Source organism: Pristiophorus japonicus, chromosome 1 (assembly GCF_044704955.1).
Source record: "Pristiophorus japonicus isolate sPriJap1 chromosome 1, sPriJap1.hap1, whole genome shotgun sequence".
In the NCBI taxonomy this organism is placed as follows: Eukaryota; Metazoa; Chordata; class Chondrichthyes; family Pristiophoridae; genus Pristiophorus; species Pristiophorus japonicus.
The window spans coordinates 239,066,466-239,084,957 of NC_091977.1; positions in this window are offsets into that span (position 1 = coordinate 239,066,466).

Genomic DNA, 18,492 nt, shown 5'->3' on the forward strand with positions numbered 1-18,492 from the left:
GGTTTCCTACATTACAACAGTGACTACACGTCAAAAATACTTAATTAGCTGTAAAGTGCTTTGGGCTGTCCTGAGGTCATGAAAGGCACTATATAAATGCAAGTCTTTCTTTTTTTCATTTAACAATTAGAGTGTAACCTCTCAAAAAGTGGTTTCAAGCTGTTGCTAAATGAATTTGTAAAAACAGAATGCTTGCTCAATCAAGCAAACAGCAAAAGATGGAGAACTGGTTATGTTTCAATTTTTGATGTTGAATTGGGTTAGTGCTGATGTAAATCTAGCTTTTTATTCAGTGCCATGATGTAGCATTCAGTGCTGTCAGAGAACTAATAACGTGTTTTTATTTGCATTGCTGCTGATCAAATTATCCTGGAGCATTGGATGGAAATAATGACAAACGGAATCTTGAGATAACAAGGGCATCCTTCCCTAGTCATTTAAATGAAAGTAAATATAGAATGATATAGAGAAGATTAGCAGGCAACAACATCAAAGTAATTTAGGACCCTGGCTCTATTGTCCAGGCCAACATCCCCAGCAGTGAAACACTGACCACACTCGATCAGCTTCGGTGGGCAGGTCACATAGTTCACATGCCAGACACGAGATTCCCTAAGCACATCCTTTATGCAGAGCTCCTTCATGGTAAACGAGCCAAAGGTGGGCAGTGGAAACGTTACAAGGATACCCTCAAAGCCTCCCTAGTAAAGTGCGACATCACCACTGACACCTGGGAGTTCCTGGCCGAAGACCGCCCTAAGTGGAGAAAGTGCATCCGGGAGAGTGCTGAGCTCTTTGAATGTCAACGCCAAGAGCGTGAAGAGGTCAAGTGTAGGGAGCGGAAGCAGCATGTGGCAAACCAGTTCCACACAACCCTTCCCTCGACGAATGTCTGTCCCACCTGTGACAGAGTCTGTGGCTCTCATATTGAACTGTTCAGCCACCAAGGAACTCACTTCAGGAGTGGAAGCAAGTCTTCCTCGATTCCGAGGGACTGCCTATGATGATGATATGATGATGATCAATTGACAGCAGGTGTCTGTATTATTGTATATTTGTTTTGCAATTAGTCGGCAGTGAAAATGCTAATGTTGCCTCTCTTGTTGCCTCCATAATGCTGGGTTAGTTTTTATAAACGAGCGCAACAATCTATGAGGACCATTGGGCCCAAGTTTCCGCCCTCTGGAAAAACGGCGCATCTTGATAAAGTGTGCCGAATTTCTGGAAGAAAAAGGGCGCCGAAAACTTACCTTGTGATTCTCTGGTCTCCTCATGACGTCTTTGTGCTTGGCGTGGTGCAGCACAAGGGATTGGGGGCGGAGCCAGGTCCCGGCAGTACCGGGACCTTTGCACATGCGCGCTAGAGTGTGCGCACATGTGGAGTAGCTCCTCACCCCCGAGGCTGCGTGGGAGGGGCCTGACCCTAGCCCTGGCCGAATGGGCTCACAGCGAAGATCGGGACTAGACCTCCCTCCCATTCAGCTCCCTCCCATTCAGCCTTCCCCCCTCTTCCCTCCCCCCCCCACTCTCCCCCCTTTTCTTCCCCCCCCCCTCTCTCCACGTCATTGGCGGGGCCCGCCCGAAGTGTCGCCGGCGTCGGCGGCCCAGCCCATTCAGCCTCCCTCCCTTCTCGCGCCCTCCCCTTCTCTCCCCCCTTCCTCTTCTTCCACCTTCCCTCCCTCCATGACGTCGGCCAGGCCCGCCCGGCATCTTGCTGGGGGATTGGCCTGCCCGAAGTGTCGGCGGCAGCAGCCCAACCCAGCCTGTTCAGCCTCTCCCCCCTCCTCTCTCCCCCTCCCTCCCTCCTCTCTCCTCCTCCATCCTCTCTCCCCTCCCTCCCTCCTTTTACGCCCTCCCTCCCTCCCTCCTCTCTCCCCCTACCACCCTCCTCCCCCCTCTCCCTCCTCCCCCTCTTCCTCCTCTCCGTCCTCCCCTCCTCTCCTCCCCCTCTCCCTCCTCTCTTCCGCCCTCCTCTTCTCCCCCCTCCTCCCCCTCTTCCCTCCTCCTCTCCCCTCCCTTCCTCCTCCTCTCCCTCCCTCCATCCTCCTCTCCCTCCCTTCCCCCTCCTCTCCCTGCCTCTATCTTCTTCCCCCTCCCTTCCCCCTCGTCTCCCCCCTCTCCCCCCCCACCCCTCGCTGTCAGAAACACAGAGACACTGACAGAGACAGAGAGAGAGAGTCACTGGCGGGGGGAGGTGTCCCAGCACACTGTTGGAGGGCTCCCGGTGCTGCAGTAGGAGAGTAGAAATATTTTTTTATTTATTGATTGATTTTTTATTCTTTTTTTTAATATTTTATTTTTAAATTTTTTTTGATTGAATTATTGGTTGATTTATTGATTTATTTATCATTTATTATTGATGATGGCTCTTTATTTGTAAAAGTGAAATGTTTAATGATTGTAAACTTCCCTACCCGCCCCCCACCCTCCCCCATCTTTCGTTCCCTATGCCTAATTTAGGCAAGGTTTTTCTGAGCGTATAAAAATTGGCACTTACTCCATTCTAAGTTAGTTTGGAGTAAGTTTTTGCTGTCTAAACTTGCAAAACAGGTGTAAGTGGTTGGACACGCCCCCTTTTGAAAAGAAATCGGTTCTACAATGAAATTATTCTAACTGACTAGAACTGGAGCAAACTAAATGCCAAGAATTGCAATTTCTAAGATGCTCCATTCTAAACTAGTTGCTCCAAAAAAATAGGAGCAACTCAGGCTGAAACTTGAGCCCATTGTTACATTAAAGAGGATTTGCATGTATTCCCCACCACCCCCCGTCCCCCCCAACCACCGCCCCCTTTTAAAAACCCCAATAGCTGTATACCATTAATGGGATTTAAAACTAGATGCTGTACTTGTAAGCAACTGAATAATAATAATGCCACAATATTTCTGTTCAAACAAATGCAACACAGTATATGTTCTATTATTTAAGATACAGTGACAGGGAAGGAGAGTTTGTCAAAAAAATAAATTGACTGATATGAAAGGGAGTAACTCAATGCTACTGACCAGGGATAATTATCAGGCTGAAACTTGAAACTGCTCTGCTGCAAGTGTAGGACAGTGTAGTTTTGTTCTCCAATCACTTGAATTTTGGCCAGTTCAGACACTGGCATCCCTCAACCAACACCAGTAAAACAGATTCCCTGGTCGTTTATCACACTGCTGTTTGAGAGACCTTGTTGTATTCAATTGACAGCTATATTTCCCTTCATTACAATAGTGACTACACCTCAAAAAGTACTTCATTGCTCGTGAATTGCTGTGGGACATCCTGAGGACATGAAAGGTGCTGTATACGTGCATGTTCTTTTCTTAGCATTGGCGTCAACCTGATTTTAAACTGCGCAGTTCAATTTTGAATGGTGTGTTCAGAAATGTTTAAAATGTGCAGATCTAATTTTAAAAATAGAAGTGTATTTTTAGAATTACTTGTGTCCCTTATCATGGGGCATGTCAAAGACCGCCCTGAGTGGAGCGTTGATTACCTCGAGTCTCATTACCGAGAGCATGCAGAAATCAAGTGCAGACAGTGGAAGGAACATGCGGCAAACCAATCCCATCCACCCCTTCCCCCAACAACTATCTGTCCCACTTGTGACAGGGACTGTGGTTCTCGTATTGGACTGTTCAACCACCTAAGGCTCATTTTTAGAGTGGAAACAAGTCTTCCTCGATTCCGAGGGACTGCCTATGATGATGATGATTATAATAGCCCTTAAGCTTTTCAATATGAATAAATCAAGTTTCAGAACTCCAACAAAAATCCCACCCTTGTCCAAGCACTATCCCACAATCCATCCGGTGTCCGACTTCGAGAAATTTGACAACAATAAGGAATGGTTAAGTATTACTTCCCAAGTAGTAACTAAACCAATAATTATGGACTTCATTAAGCCTATTTGAACTAAGGGTAGCATATCCAGCCTGGAGGAGAAGTACTTAGACACAAAGCTGTCAGAAATTGTTGTCTACGTATAACAGTGCTATTAATTGAATGCATTGCTAATGGCTATGAAATCTCCTTTTTTTTCCCACAACTATCTAAATTAATTCGATGTGCACCATATAATATTTTAGCATATGTGCAGGTCAAAATGGTAATCTAGTCGTCCATTTTAATCAAGTACCTGCCACAAAAGCAAACCACCTTTTATGTTTATAATCCCTTCAGAAGAAATGGGTTTGCACCCATACTGTTAAAAGGCTTGACTTTTGTGCAAAGATATGATATCATGCTATAGATTTATAGAGTTGCTTTTGAGCAGTCAAATCACAGAATTTAAGCTCATGACTTGATGTGCGCCAACAGCACTGAAGAGAGTTAAGACCCCAGTTTGAATTAATTCATCAACAACATCCTGGAGAGCAACTATAGTTCTATAGCAGAGATAAAAGAGGGACCTCTTGCAGGTCAGCGGGGTAGAGTCACATGGATTAGCCACCAGTATAACAGAAGAACAAATCCTATTATATCAGTTTGTTTTGTGCAAAACTGTACGTACAGGACAAGTAATAGATCGTTTCAGAGCAAGCTGGGAAAAGTGGAAAGAAGTTCAATAAAGCACCTCTACTCAGTTCAGAATTCTGCAATTCCTGGGGGGGTTTACCATGCAAAGCACAAGGTAAAATCACCACACGCTGTCCTTTGGTAGCACCAGTGGCATTTCTTTGCTTTCTTTAGCGGTCGCTTGACTCATGGTTACCATATCCTGACCTTTTGTTAAAAAAAACACTTTTGGTGCCTCACTGCAGCAACTCCTCCTTCACAGCAGCAGCCTCCCTTTCAGTTGCAAAGATCCAACAGGAGTCCATCCTGTTAGCTGATAGTATGGGAAGGTAAAGTTGAGGTAGAAGATAAGCCATGATCTTATTGAATGGCAGAGCAGACTCGTAGGGCCGGAACACCTACGCCTGCTCCTATTTCTTATGTTTTTATGTTCTTGCATGTGTAATTTGTCCAAACCCAGATAAATGGGTCAGAGCAGTGGGCAGAATCCCTACCTTGGCCCACCTTCAGCATCAACCCCGCCCCAGGGGAATGTCCAGACTACTTGATGTTTATGGATGGGAAGATAGGTGCTTTTGAAAACCTTTGTTTGGTAGTTGTGTTCAAATATGTATAACATGTGTCTGTCAATTACTCTTTAGTCTTCTGAGATGAAGGAGACAGGATGGAATATAATGCCAAAGAACATCTCTCTGTAGGACATGTATCTGCCGAGCACTCTCAGAATTCTGAGATCCAAGGGGCAGGAAGAAAAATAACCTCAAAAGAAATCTCGGCTCATTAGTTCCTCTTGATCCATCGAGGTAGAAGTGACCATATGAAGGCTTGGTGGAGTGGGCTCAACTTCAGGGATATGTTTTGTGTTACAAATGCTAGTCTAGGATCAGGCTTATTTGGAGAATTAGTAAAATCTTGCTTCTGAAAAAGTATTTGTTAAATATTGCAATTTGGCAAAAAGCACTGTGTTGATCTTTGCTACTGGTTTTAATCAATTATAACCTAAGTCACTGGGTGATTATTAACTGTAGACTGGTAGAGCACAGTAAGGCTCATGTAATTTCCAGTCAGCAAATTAGAATAACATATATATTCTATGTGATCAGTCAATTCAGTCAATCTATATATTCGTGTGAGGTTACAGTTCAGTTCATGGGAAATATGAGCTCAACTATAGGAGTGTTCCTTGCACTGGATGTACAAGATAGATCGTGCATAGACTGAACAAGTAGTTCTAACAGATTTTCAACTGTCTGTTGAAATAAATCTGCCTCACATTCTCCAGTGAAAAAAACACCATGAAAATTGTTCAAAAAATAACTTCCCATCATATAATATCAACATCACAATTAAGTATCACTGCCAGGTTTGTATAAGAAACACAAATCCATGAGCGAAGGTATGTCAGTGTCTTGGATCAGCTTTGGCAATAGGTGTCTGGAAAATGTTCCGCATTGCTGCAAATGAGAGAATGTTTGGTAGGAGCACTTCCTTTATGAGAACACATACAACAAGAAGGACAACTTGCATTTATATATGGGCTGGATTTTTGGCTCAGTTGTGTCTCAGTTTGCGCACGGAGGGGCAGCAAATGGTGTTTCTAGGCGTAACACCGGGCATCCAGCATTTACCGTCCAGCAGGCAAATTCGGCTCATGGTTTGAGGCAGCGCAAATACCTACCGCCCCGCTGTCTAGTTTCAATGAGATCATGATGTCAATTGTCATGCAATGCTCAGCTACTGCCCCGGATGCAAAATTTAGCCCTAACTTCTCATTTAACACCCACCACAGGAAACGTCTGAAAAACCAGGGGTTCCCATGGTGCAGCAGGCATTATTGGCAGAGCATTTAATTGGAGGGATGAGGCTCCTACATTGCAGGTCACATTGACTGTAACGGTTCTGCAAATCACACTGCGTGAAGCTCCGACTTGCAAATGGCACTTTTATCTGCCATTACCATGCCCTTACAACTTCCGTGAAAGAATTTAATGGGGGCATTACTAGTTCGACAGTGTATCATGCCAGTGGGGATTACATGCCTACCTCACGAGCAGGAGAATGGCAAACAGAAGTCTGGCGAGGCCCCCATTGGATAGCCACACCATCCACGGTGGAGGCAGCGTTGAGATGCAGCTGAGCTAAGAGTCCTACGTCACCAGCTTGCAATGGAGGAAACTGAGGGATGGAGCTAATACTAGACACGATTTGTGCCCCCATAAAGGCACATCTCTAGTGAACGTTGGAATGATGCTCAAGACACCAATGGCAAAGGATGAATCATAAATTTTACTGCAACAAAGTAGCAAAAACTCCTCCCATACAATATACAATGTTATGTGGCAGGGCACTGAGCAGCAATGAAGTTCTTCAAATCAACTCGACTTTTTTAACGCCACGATTTTCGGCTGAAGCGCAAAAATTTCCTTTTGTAACGCCTGATTTTGCAGTACCTCCCCCCGCCCCAATCATGGAACCTCATTTTTTGCTGAATTTTGCAGACGAGGGCACAAACTTTTTCAAGGTAGTATCATTACCGCCCCGTAGCCACTACCGCCCGAAATCTCAAAAGCTGAAATTCGAGCCCATAGTGCTTTCACATCTTCAGAATATCCCAAAGCACTTTACAATTACTTCTGAAGTGCAGTCACAGTTCTGTAGGCAAACTGTGGTCAGGTCCTAAAAATAGCAATTAGATCAATGACTTTTGTTTGAAGAATAAATTATGCCAAAACTTCAGGAGAACTCATTGACAGATTTTTGAGCGATAAGGGAATAAAGGGTTATGGGGAGTGGGCAGGGAAATGGAGCTGAGTCCATGATCAGATCAGCCATGATCTTATTACATGGCAGAGCAGGTTCGAGGGGCCAAATAGCTTAATCCTGCTCCTATTTCTTATTTCTTATCTTCTTTGAATATGATCATGGCATCTTTTAAATTCACCTGAGCAGACTAATTTGGTTTGATGTTTCATCCAAGAGATGGCAGATTGGGAGGACAGCATCGCGAGAGCCGGGGGCACAGGAGGATAAAGGGTGGCAGCATGGACAAGAAGCGGCGGCAGATCGGGAGGCCAGCATCGCGAGAGTGGCTAGCTGGTGCAGGGGAAGAAAGTAAACAAAGAAAAAAAAGAAATCAAAGTGTGACATCACAGCCAAGCGGGTAAGTGATTGGCTGGTGGATTGGTGAGTATTTTATCTTTTTCTTTTCTTTTTATTTCCTTAGAAGGGATTAATTTAAGGATTAAGTCATGTCAGGAGAGCCCAGACCCATGTCATGCTCCTCCTATGCTATGTGGGAAGTGAGGGACGCTTTCAGTGTCCCTGACTACTATGTGTGCAGGAAGTGTGTCCAGCTGCAGCTCCTGGCAGACCACATTGCGGCACTGGAACTGCACATTGACTCACTCTAGAGCATCCGCGATGCTGAGGATGTCATGAATAGCATGTTTAGTGAGTTGGTCACACCGCAGGTAAAGGTTACTCAGGCAGATAGGGAATGGGTGACCATCAGGCAGAGCAGTGGAAGGAAGGTAGTGCAGGGGACCCCTGTGGTCATCTCCCTCCAAAACAGATACACCATTTTGAGTACTGTTGGGGGAGATGACTCATAAGGGGAAGGCAGCAGCAGCCAAGTTATGGCACCATGAGAGCTATAGTAGTAGGGGATTCTATTGTAAGGGGAATAGATAGGCGTTTCCATGACCGCAAATGAGACTCCAGGATGGTATGTTGCCTCCCTGGTGCAAGGGTCAAGGATGTCTCAGAGTGGCTGCAGAGCATTTTGGAGGTGGAGGATGAACAGTCAGTTGTCGTGGTGCATATAGGTACCAATGATATCGGTAAAACATGGGATGACGTCCTACAAGCTGAATTTAGGGAGCTAGGACCTAAATTAAAAAGTAGGACCTCAAAGGTAGTAATCTCAGGATTGTTACCAGTGCCACATGCTAGTCAGAGTAGAAATAGCAAGATAGTTAAGATGAATATGTGGCTTGCGGAAAGGTGCAAGAGGGAGGGATTCAAATTCCTGTGTCATTGGAACCGGTTCTGGGGGAGGTGGGATCAGTACAAACTGGACGGTCTGCACCTGGGCAGAACCGGAACCAATGCCTAGGGGGAGTGTTTGCTAGTACTGTTGGGGAGGGTTTAAACTAATATGGCAGGGGGATGGGAATCTATGCAGGGAGACAGAGGGAAGTAAAATGGGGGCAGAAGCAAAAGGTAGAAAGGAGATAAGGAAAGGTGGAGGGCAGAGAAATCAAAGGCAAAAATCAAAAAGGGCCACATTAGAACATAATTCTAAAGGGACAAAGAGTATTAAAAAAACAAGCCTGAAGGCTCTGTGTCTCAATGCGAGGAGCATTCGTAATAAGGTGGATGAATTAACTGCGCAGATAGCTGTTAATGGATATGATGTAATTGGGATTACAGAGAATTGGCTCCAGGGTGTCTAAGGCTGGGAACTCAACATCCAGGGGTATTCAATATTCAGGAAGGATAGACAGAAAGGAAAAGGAGGTGGGGTAGCGTTGCTGGTTAAGGAGGAGATTAATGCAATAGTAAGGAAGGACATTAGCTTGGATGATGTTGAATCTGTATGGATAGAACTGCAGAACACCAAAGGGCAGAAAACACTAGTGGGAGTTGTGTACAGACCACCAAACAGTGATAATCAGGTTGGGGATGGAATCAAACAGGAAATTAAGGATACGTGCAATAAAGGTACAGCAGTTATCATGGGTGGCTGTAATCTACATATAGATTGGGCTAACCAAACTGGTAGCAACACGGTGGAGGAGGATTTCCTGGAGTGTATAAGGGATGGTTTTCTAGGCCAATATGTCGAGGAACCAACTAGAGAGCAGGTCACCCTGGACTGGGTGTTGTGTAATGAGAGAGGATTAATTAGCAATCTCGTTGTGTGATGCCCCTTGCGGAAGAGTGACCATAATATGGTAGAATATGGTTAATTCAAAGACTAGAGTCCTGAACTTAAAGAAAGGTAACTTCGATGGTATGAGACATGAATTGGCAAGGATAGACTGGTGAATGATACTTAAAGGGTTGACGGTGGATAGGCAATGGCAGATATTTAAAGACCACATGGATGAACTTCAACAATTGTACATCCCTGTCTGACCTAAAAATAAAACGGGTAAGGTGGCTCAACTGTGGCTAACAAGGGAAATTAGGGATAGTGTTAAATCTAAGAGGCATATAAGTTGGCCAGAAAAAGCAGCAAACCTGAGAACTGGGAGAAATTTCGAATTCAGCAGAGGAGGACAAAGGGTTTAATTCGGAGGGGTAAAATAGAGTATCAGAGTAAGCTTGCTGGGAACATAAAAACTGACTGCGAAAGCTTCTATAGTAAAGAGAAAAAGATTAGTGAAGACAAATGTAGGTCCCTTGCAGTCAGAATCAGGTAAATTTACAATGGGGAACAAAGAAATGGCTGACCAATTGAACACATACTTCGGTTCTGTCTTCACTAAGGAAGACACAACTAACCTTCCGGAAATACAGACAGATTCCTGACAAAGCTGTCCCAGTTCGCTTCCTTAAGCTGACCTTCCGTGAGTATCGGGGCGAACACATGGGTGGGGGTCCGCATGGCTCTGCTGATCATGAGCTCATACAGGGAATACCCCGTGCTCTTTGGCTGGCTGGCCCGGATCCCCATGAGGACCAGTGGTAGGGCGTCTACCCACCCTTTGGGTGAGTCCCCTGTCTCTTTGCGCAACCTTTCTTTGATGGTACGGTTTATATGCTCCATAGGCCCGGATGACTGCGGGTTGTGGGCGACATGCCATTTCCCTTTGATGCCGAGGACCTTAAGGGTCTCCTGCATCACCTGCCCGGTGAAGTGACTCCCTTGGTCAGACTCCACGTATTGTGGTAGTCCCCATCGAGAGAACACTTCTCTGACTAGGATCCTAGCTGTTCCCAGGGCAGCGGTTGTTCGGCATGGGAAGGCTTCCACCCATTTGGTGAATACATCCACCAATACTAGGCAGTACTTGTAACCTCCCTGGGCAGTGGGTAGCGGCCTGATGTAATCGATTTGGATCGACTGCCAGGGTTCCTCTACCCTCCTGATATGTCCCATAAACACCTTTCTTTTCTGGGGGTCGGGGTTGTTGGCCGCGCACACCAGACAGCTAGCACAGAACTCGCGGACGTCTTCTCTGAGTCCTGGCCACCACCCTGCCTGTTCCACTCGTTACCAAATGGTCTCAGGTCCAGGGTGTCCTGCTCCTGGCCCCTCGTGTTGTTGCAATACTACCCATTGCTCCCCCGTGAACAGCATGCCTTCTTTAATGGCAATTGCTGTGGTGCAATACGGGTCGTCTATCCTTTCCCCTTTAGCTAGCATGTTCAGGACAGTTTTGAGGAACGGGTCTTGGGTCTGAACTGTTTTTAGGTCCGGGGGCAGAGCTATCCCTGCCTTCCCTGCTGTCCCCATCCTGTCCCTGACTGCTGCGATGGGTCCTAGGTTGTATGGATCTCAGAGCTTGCCTGTGCGGGCACCCTGCTTGGCTAACATGTCAGCCTGCTGGTTTCCTCGCTACGGGGTTCGGTGATGGAATGTGCCTTCACATATGTATGTAGATATTCCCTTCCTCTCCTACGGCTTTCATGATCTTTTCCAGTCGGGGCTTAATTGCCAGGGGTCTCCCGTCTGCGGTTGTGTATCCGCGGTGGACCAAATAGCCACGTACTCCGTCCACGAATTGCATGTGAACATACTGACTGAGCAAATCGTGTATGGGGTAGAAGATTCTTTGGGTGACTACGTACACCACCGCAGATAGTTCAGCGTGCTGGGCACTTATAGTACTGCGGAGTTTAATCGCCAGGGCAATGCCTGTCTCGGGGTCATAAACTCCGCAGCGTGTGAGTCGTTCACCTGCAGATACTGTGCTTGAACCGTCCACATAGATCTCTCGGCCTGTCAGGTGTAACCCAGCCCGAAAGCCTATGTTAATTTCCCATACCCCTTCTACGGAACACCGGTGGGCTGTCCCTGGATAAATCATGTTGGCTGCGAGTCTTGGCTCGCAGAGACCCTTTACCCTTAGGTCAAAGAGAAGCAGGGTCCAGCGAGCAATGCGGGCACTGCTCACTGTCCCGTCCTTGATTCTCCCATCCAGGAGCATTTGGGTGGGCATATAGTGGGTAAGGAGTGTGATAGGGGATCCCCCTGTGAAGATCAGTGATCTTTTCACAGCCCAGTGAGTGGCTAGGAGGTGCTGCTCACAGTTGGAGGATCCCTTCTCCACATCCGTGAGTATCCTGGAGGAGTAGACCACTGGTCTCAGCCGGCCGTGTCGCTCTTGGAGCAGTACTGCACTCAGGCTGTCCCCACTGGCTGCTACCTCCAGGAAAAACTCTTTACCTCCATCGATGGCCCCAAGAGCTGGCGCGGTCTGCAGGTCTTTCTTGAGTTGGATAAATGCTACCTCGCAACCTCTGTCCCATTCCCACTCCACTTCCTTGTGTAGGAGTCGGAGCAGAGGGGCTGCGGTGACTGTATAATCCTCAATGAAATCTCTGCAGTACCCGGTTAGCCCTAGAAAAGATCTTACTCCTGTCACTCTGTTGGGGGGGGGGGGTAACTTCTGCACTGCTTCCCTTCTAGCTTTGTCAATGGCTCTTTCCCCAGCGCACACAGCCAGTCCCAGGAATTTTACTTCCTTCAGGCCGATCTGTGCCTTTTTGGGGTTTACTTTAAATCCTTCTTCTTTCAGCAGCTCCGGCAGCTCAGCCAGCAGTGGGCCATGCTCCTCCCCCTCATCGGTGAACAGAAGCTGGTCGTCCACATACTGTGTGAGCTGCTGGGATCTGCTGAAGTTCTTTAAACAGTTGGCCATACACTGATGGAAAATACTGGGGCTGTTGTGGAAGCCCTGAGGGAGACAGTTCCAAATATATTGCTGCCCCTTAAAGGTAAAAGCAAGCTTGTACTGATCTTCCCTTCTTAAAGGTATGGACCAGAACCCGTTGGAAAAATCCAGCTCCGTGAAGGTGGTCGCGGAGACTGGGATACTTCCAATGAGGTCGGCAACAGCAACAACAGTGGGTGCATTGGCGGGAATGTTATGGTTGAGTACTCGATAGTTCACCATGGCTCTCCAGGAGTTGTCCAGTTTCTTAACCGGCCACAATGGAGAGTTCACATGGGTAGCTATTGGTCTCAATATCCCCTGTTTAACCAGAGAACCCAAGTCTGTTTCCATGTCTGCCTCTGCCTCCCTGGGGAAGTTGTACTGTTTCTGTGGTCGGGTCATGGGGTCCCCATCTATGCTAACCTAGACCCCGTTTATTCTCCCACAGTCGTGTTTGTGAGTGGCAAAAGCTACAAGATTTCCCTCACATATTATTGGTATTCTATCGCAGTGTTACTGACCAGTGATTCAAGGTCGTAACCCTCCTTTGCCTTCATGGTGCACACCATCCCTTTTCCCTGTTTCCCCGGGATAACCATCTCCTCACTCTCCTGTCCGTACAGACTGACCCCCAAAGACAGTGGTTTCTTAAATCCACTCGGATCCCGTGGCCTAGGATGAAGTCAGCCCCCAGGATCCCTCTCCCTTCCTGCTCCCATTTCATCAGGACACAAGTCCACTTAGTGTGGCGTGTACCTAACTGAATGGAGAGTGGAATGGAGAATGAGTCAGTCTGTTCAGTGCCCGTGAAACCCACCAAGTTGTAGGGGACCCCGTTAGACAGAGGTGAGGCGGCGGGGTTAGCTGCATAGACAAGGGTGCTTGAGGCGCTGGTGTCCCTTTCACCTTTTCCACCTCCATCGGAACAGTCGGTCTCCCCCATGCATCATACACGTGGGAACACAGGTGGACAGGCTGTGTCTGTCCTAGTCACGGTTTTGGTTGGGAGGGGGCAGATGGGATCTCGGTACCGGTGGCGGTGGCTACCTTCCCAGGGCCATCTAATATGGTTCGGAGCGCAGTTAAAAAGGTCTCAAACGAGTGGGGAGGGACTGGCTTATCTGTCTCGGTCTTTTGGGCAGGGGCTGGAGAATTCTTTCCTGTGCTATTCTTCCATGGAATTCTACAATCCTTTCTCCAGTGCCCACTGTTTCCGCACCCGAAACAGGTACGTTTTGTATTGGAGGGGTTGCCCCCCTTGTGGCACCATTCCCTCTTCTCTTGGCTAGGTCGGATTTTGTGAACCCTTCCCTTTTGTGGGTGCTCTTCTGTCCCTCTGCCATTTCTGTAAGCTAGGGTCAGTTGCCTAAGCACTCCCTGTTCGGTGGCTTGGGGATCTCTTGGGTTGAACCAGGCCTCAGCCTTGGTTCTTATTCTGGGTAAACTGTTAGCTACTAGTCTTCAGAGCCAGTGTGCTAACTCGTCTGGGCTTAAGTTATCCCTGTCTATGTCCCCACTACAGGTGCTTTGGTACACTGGCCACAGTCGGTCTGCGAAAGCCTGTGAGGTTTCCCCTGTGAGCTGCACCGTTTTCTCCACTTTGGAGAAGGGAATTCCGTCATTGCAGCCCATAGCTTCTAAAATGTCTTTCTGGACGGCAGCAAGTGTTTTCCGTCGTCTTTTGCTCTCAGTATTGAGGGACTGGTACAGTTTGCTGTCTAGAGATTGGAGAAGCATCGTTACCATTTCTGCATCATCGCACCCATTAAATATCCCCTGCCTGTTCCACTTCCACAAAGTGAACAGAGGGGTCTCCCTTTGGAGTTAGCTTTCCCAGGCGGCTTATCATAGCCCTAAGCTGGTGGCGAGTTTTGGGGACCACAAACTGACTTTCCAGGGGCCCTGGACCCCTGGCAAGGGGGGCGTGCCAAACTTCTGTTGCCGGGCCGAGCACATTGGCCCTGGTTCTGGCTCTTCCTGTTCTGGTTTGCCTCTCTCTCCTCCCTGCGACCAAGCTGAGCTTTGCAGATGACACTAAGCTGGATGGCAGTGTGAGCTGTGAGGAGGATGCTAAGAGGCTGCAGCATTACTTGGATAGGTTGGGTGAGTGGGCAAATGCATGGCAGATGCAGTATAATGTGGATAAATGTGAGTTTTTCCACTTTGGTGGCAAAAACATGAAGGCAGAATATTATCTGAATGGCGGCAGATTAGGAAAAGGGGAGGTGCAACAAGACCTGGGCATCATGGTACATCAGTCATTGAAAGTTGGCTTGCAGGTACAGCAGGCGATGAAGAAGCCAAATGGCGTGTTGGCCTTCATAGCGAGAGGATTTGTGTATAAGAGCGGGGAGGTCTGACTGCATTCGTACAGGGCCTTGGTGAGGCCACACCTTGAATATTGTTGTTGAACAGTTTTGTTCTCCTAATCTGAGGAAGGACATTCTTGCTATTGAGGGAGTGCAGCGAAGGTTCACCAGACTGATTCCCTGGATGGCAGGACTGACATATGAAGAAAGACTGGATTGACTAGGCTTATATTCACTGGAATTTAGAAGAATGAGAGGGGATCTCATAGAAACATATAATATTCTGATGGGATTGGACAGGTTAAATGCAGGAAAAATGTTCCCAATGTTGGGGAAGTCCAGAGCCAGGGGTCACAGTCTAAGGATAAGGTGTAAGCCATTTAGGACCGAGATGAGGAGAAACTTCTTCACTCAGAGAGTTGTGAACCTGTGGAATTCTCTACCACAGAAAGTTGTTGAAGCCAGTTCATTAGATATATTCAAAAGGAGTTAGATGTGGCCCTTATGGCTAAAGGGATCAAGGGGTATGGCGAGAAAGCAGGAATGGGGTATTGAAGTTGCATGATCAGCCATGAACATATTGAATGGTGGTGCAGGCTCGAAGGACCGAATGGCCTACTCCTGCACTTATTTTCTATGTTTTTCTGTGCTTTCTATGGCAGCTCTAGCACTCCCTTGGCATTGCATTGAAGTGTCGCCTTAGATTATGCTCAAGTCCTGAATTCACCATTTATTTAATGCATCATAGGGCAACAGTATCCCAGGAGCAAATATAAAAAGATATCTCTGCTCCCACAGGCCACTGTCATTTCCCGCCGCCTTCAATCTGAGCAGCTGAAACTTATAACAAAGGCCAAACAAGATGAATTTTCATTCACTGATGTGTATAGGTCATCTGCAGCCATCAATGAAAGTCAAGTGATGAGAAAGTAAAGCTCTAAAGGACAATTTAACACCAACTGTGCATGTTCGTTGCTCTGCTGTATGGGGAAAAAAGAATGATTTGCATTTATATAGCCACTTTCACACCCTCACTACATTCCACAGCACTTTGCAATCAATGAAGTACTTTTTGAAGTGTAGTCGCTGTTGTAATATAGAAAACGCTGCTGCCTACCTCTAAGCTCCCACAAACAGCAATGAAACAAATGACCAGATAATCTGCTATAGGTATCTGCTGAGGGATAAATATTGGCCAGGACACCAGAGAGAAATCCCCTGCTCTTCTTCGAATAGTTCCATGGGATCTTTATCGTCCAGCTTGAGAGAGCAGATGGGGTCTCAGTTTAACGTCTCATCCAAAAGACAGCACTATGGACAGTGCAGCATCTCTCATTACTGCACTGAATCATCAACTAGATTTTGTGCTCAAGTCTCTGGAGTGCGACTTGAACCCACAAACTTCTGACTCAGAGGTAAGAGTGCTACCAACTGAGCCACAGCTGACACGGAATTTGATTTCAGAACATTGGGCCCTTCAGCTCTCCTGTTCTCTCTTAAGCCGTCCCTCGGAGTCGAGGATGACTTGTTTCCACACTAAAAATGAGTTTTATGTGACTGATGAGTCCTATGTGGGATCTACAGTCTCTGTCACAGGTTGGGCAGACGGTGGTTGAAGGAACGGATGGGTGGGGTGCTTGGGTGGCCGTGCGCTCCTTCCGCTGTGTACGCTTGGCTTCAGCTTGTTCTCAGCATAGAGATTCGAGGTGTTCGCCGCCTTCCCGGATTCTTTTCCTCCACTTTGGGCAGTCTTGGACGAGAGATTCCCAGGTGCCAGTGGGGATGTTGCACTTTTTCAAGGAGGCTTTGAGGGTGCCCTTGAAGCATTTCCCCTGTCTACCTCGGGCTTGCTTGCTGTGTCGGAGCTCCAAGTAGAGTGCTTGTTTTGGGAGTGTCGTGTCAGGCATGCAGATGATGTGGCCCTCCCAACGGAGTTGATCAAGCGTGGTCATGTTGTCCTGAGCGAGAACGTTGACATTGGTGCGCCTATCCTGCCAATCGATTTGAAGCACCTTGTGGAGGCAGCATTGGTGGTACTTCTCCAGTGCTTTGAGGTGCCTGCTGTACATAGTCCATGTCTCTGAAACATATAGGAGGGCGGATATCACAACTGCTCTGTAGACCATGAGCTTGGTGCTGGGTTTGAGGACCTGGTCTTCAAACACTCTCTTCCTCAGGCGACTAAAGGCTGCACTGGCACACTGAAGGCCGTGTTGGACTTTGTCATTGACATCTGCCTTTGTTTATAGTAGTCTCCCAAGGTGTGGAAAATGGTCCACGTTGTCCAAGGCCTCATCGTGGATTTTGATAATCGGGGAGCAGTGCTGCATGGCGGGGGTAGATTGGTAGAGAACCTTTGCCTTACGGATGTTTAGTGTAAGGCCCATAATCTCATACACTTCAGTGAAGGTGTTGACGAAGGCTTGGAGTTCGGCCTTCGAGTGTGAACAGATGCAGGTGTCGTTGGCATACTCTAATTCAGTGACTGAGAATGGAACGACCTTGGATCTGGCCTGGAGGTGGCGGAGGTTGAAAAGTTTCTCGTTTATTTTGTAGTTTAGCTCCACTCCAGCAGGGGGCTTACTGAGGGTGAGATGGAGCATTGCAGCAAGGAAGATCGAGAAGAGTGTTGGTGCAATGATACAGCCTTGCTTGACCCCGGACCGAACGTGAATTGGGTAAGTGGTGGATCCATTGGCCAAAATCATGGCTTGCATGTCATCGTGAAGCAGGCGAAGGATGGTGACAAACTTTTGGTGGAGCCGAATTTGAGGAGGATGATCCATAATCCCTCATGGTTGACAGAGTCGAAGGTCTTTGTGAGGTCAAAGATGGCCTTGTACAAAGGTTGGTGCTGTTCCCTGCATTTTTCTTGGATTTGCCACGCGGTGAAGATCATGTCTATTGTGCCCCTTAGTGGATGGTTCTTCAGCCAATGGGAGAAGGTGATTGAGGAGGATTCTTGCAATTACTTTCCCTGTGGCAGACAGCAGAGAAATTCCTTGTAGTTACTGCAATCGGACTTGTCGCATTTCTTGAAGATGGTCATGATTACAGCGTCTCTGAGATCTCCTGGCATGATCTCCTCCTTCCAAATAAGAGAGATGAGATTGTGTATTTGCACCTTCTCTGCTCTCAGGAGAATAACCCCAGCTTTTCCAGTCTCTCCACATCACTGAAGTCCCCCATCCATTGCATTTAGTTTGGCTCAGGACCGTTAGGGTTAAAAGGTGCTGCTTTTTGGATGAGACGTTAAACTGAGGCCCCATCTGCTCTTTCAGGTGCACTATTTCAAAGAAGAGTAGGGGACTTATCCCCAGTGTCCTGGGGCCAATATTTATCCCTCAATCAAGATAACAAAACCAGATTTAACATCCGAAAGACAATATCTCTGACAGTGCAGCAGTCCTTCAATATTGCACTGGGGTGTCAGCCAAGATTTTTGCACTCAAGTATCTGGAGTGGGACTTGAATCCACAGCCTTCTGACTCAGAGACAAGAGTGCTATACACTGAGCCACGGCTGACAATACAGCAGCACATTAATTAGCTGTCTGTTCCCTTAGTAATTGTTTCATTTTATTGTAACACACACGGTTAGCATTCGACAGCCAGATAATATTGGCATATATCTCGTGGTGAAGGTGCGGCGAATGAGGGTACGGGGCTCAGAAGAGCTGAGGGCCCAGGGGCAGCATGGGCCAGCCCACACACTGATATGTGTGCGCACTAGGTCCGTGCAGCAGAGCAGGTCTCCAGTCGTCCTGGTTAATCCTTGCCACTGGATAAAGG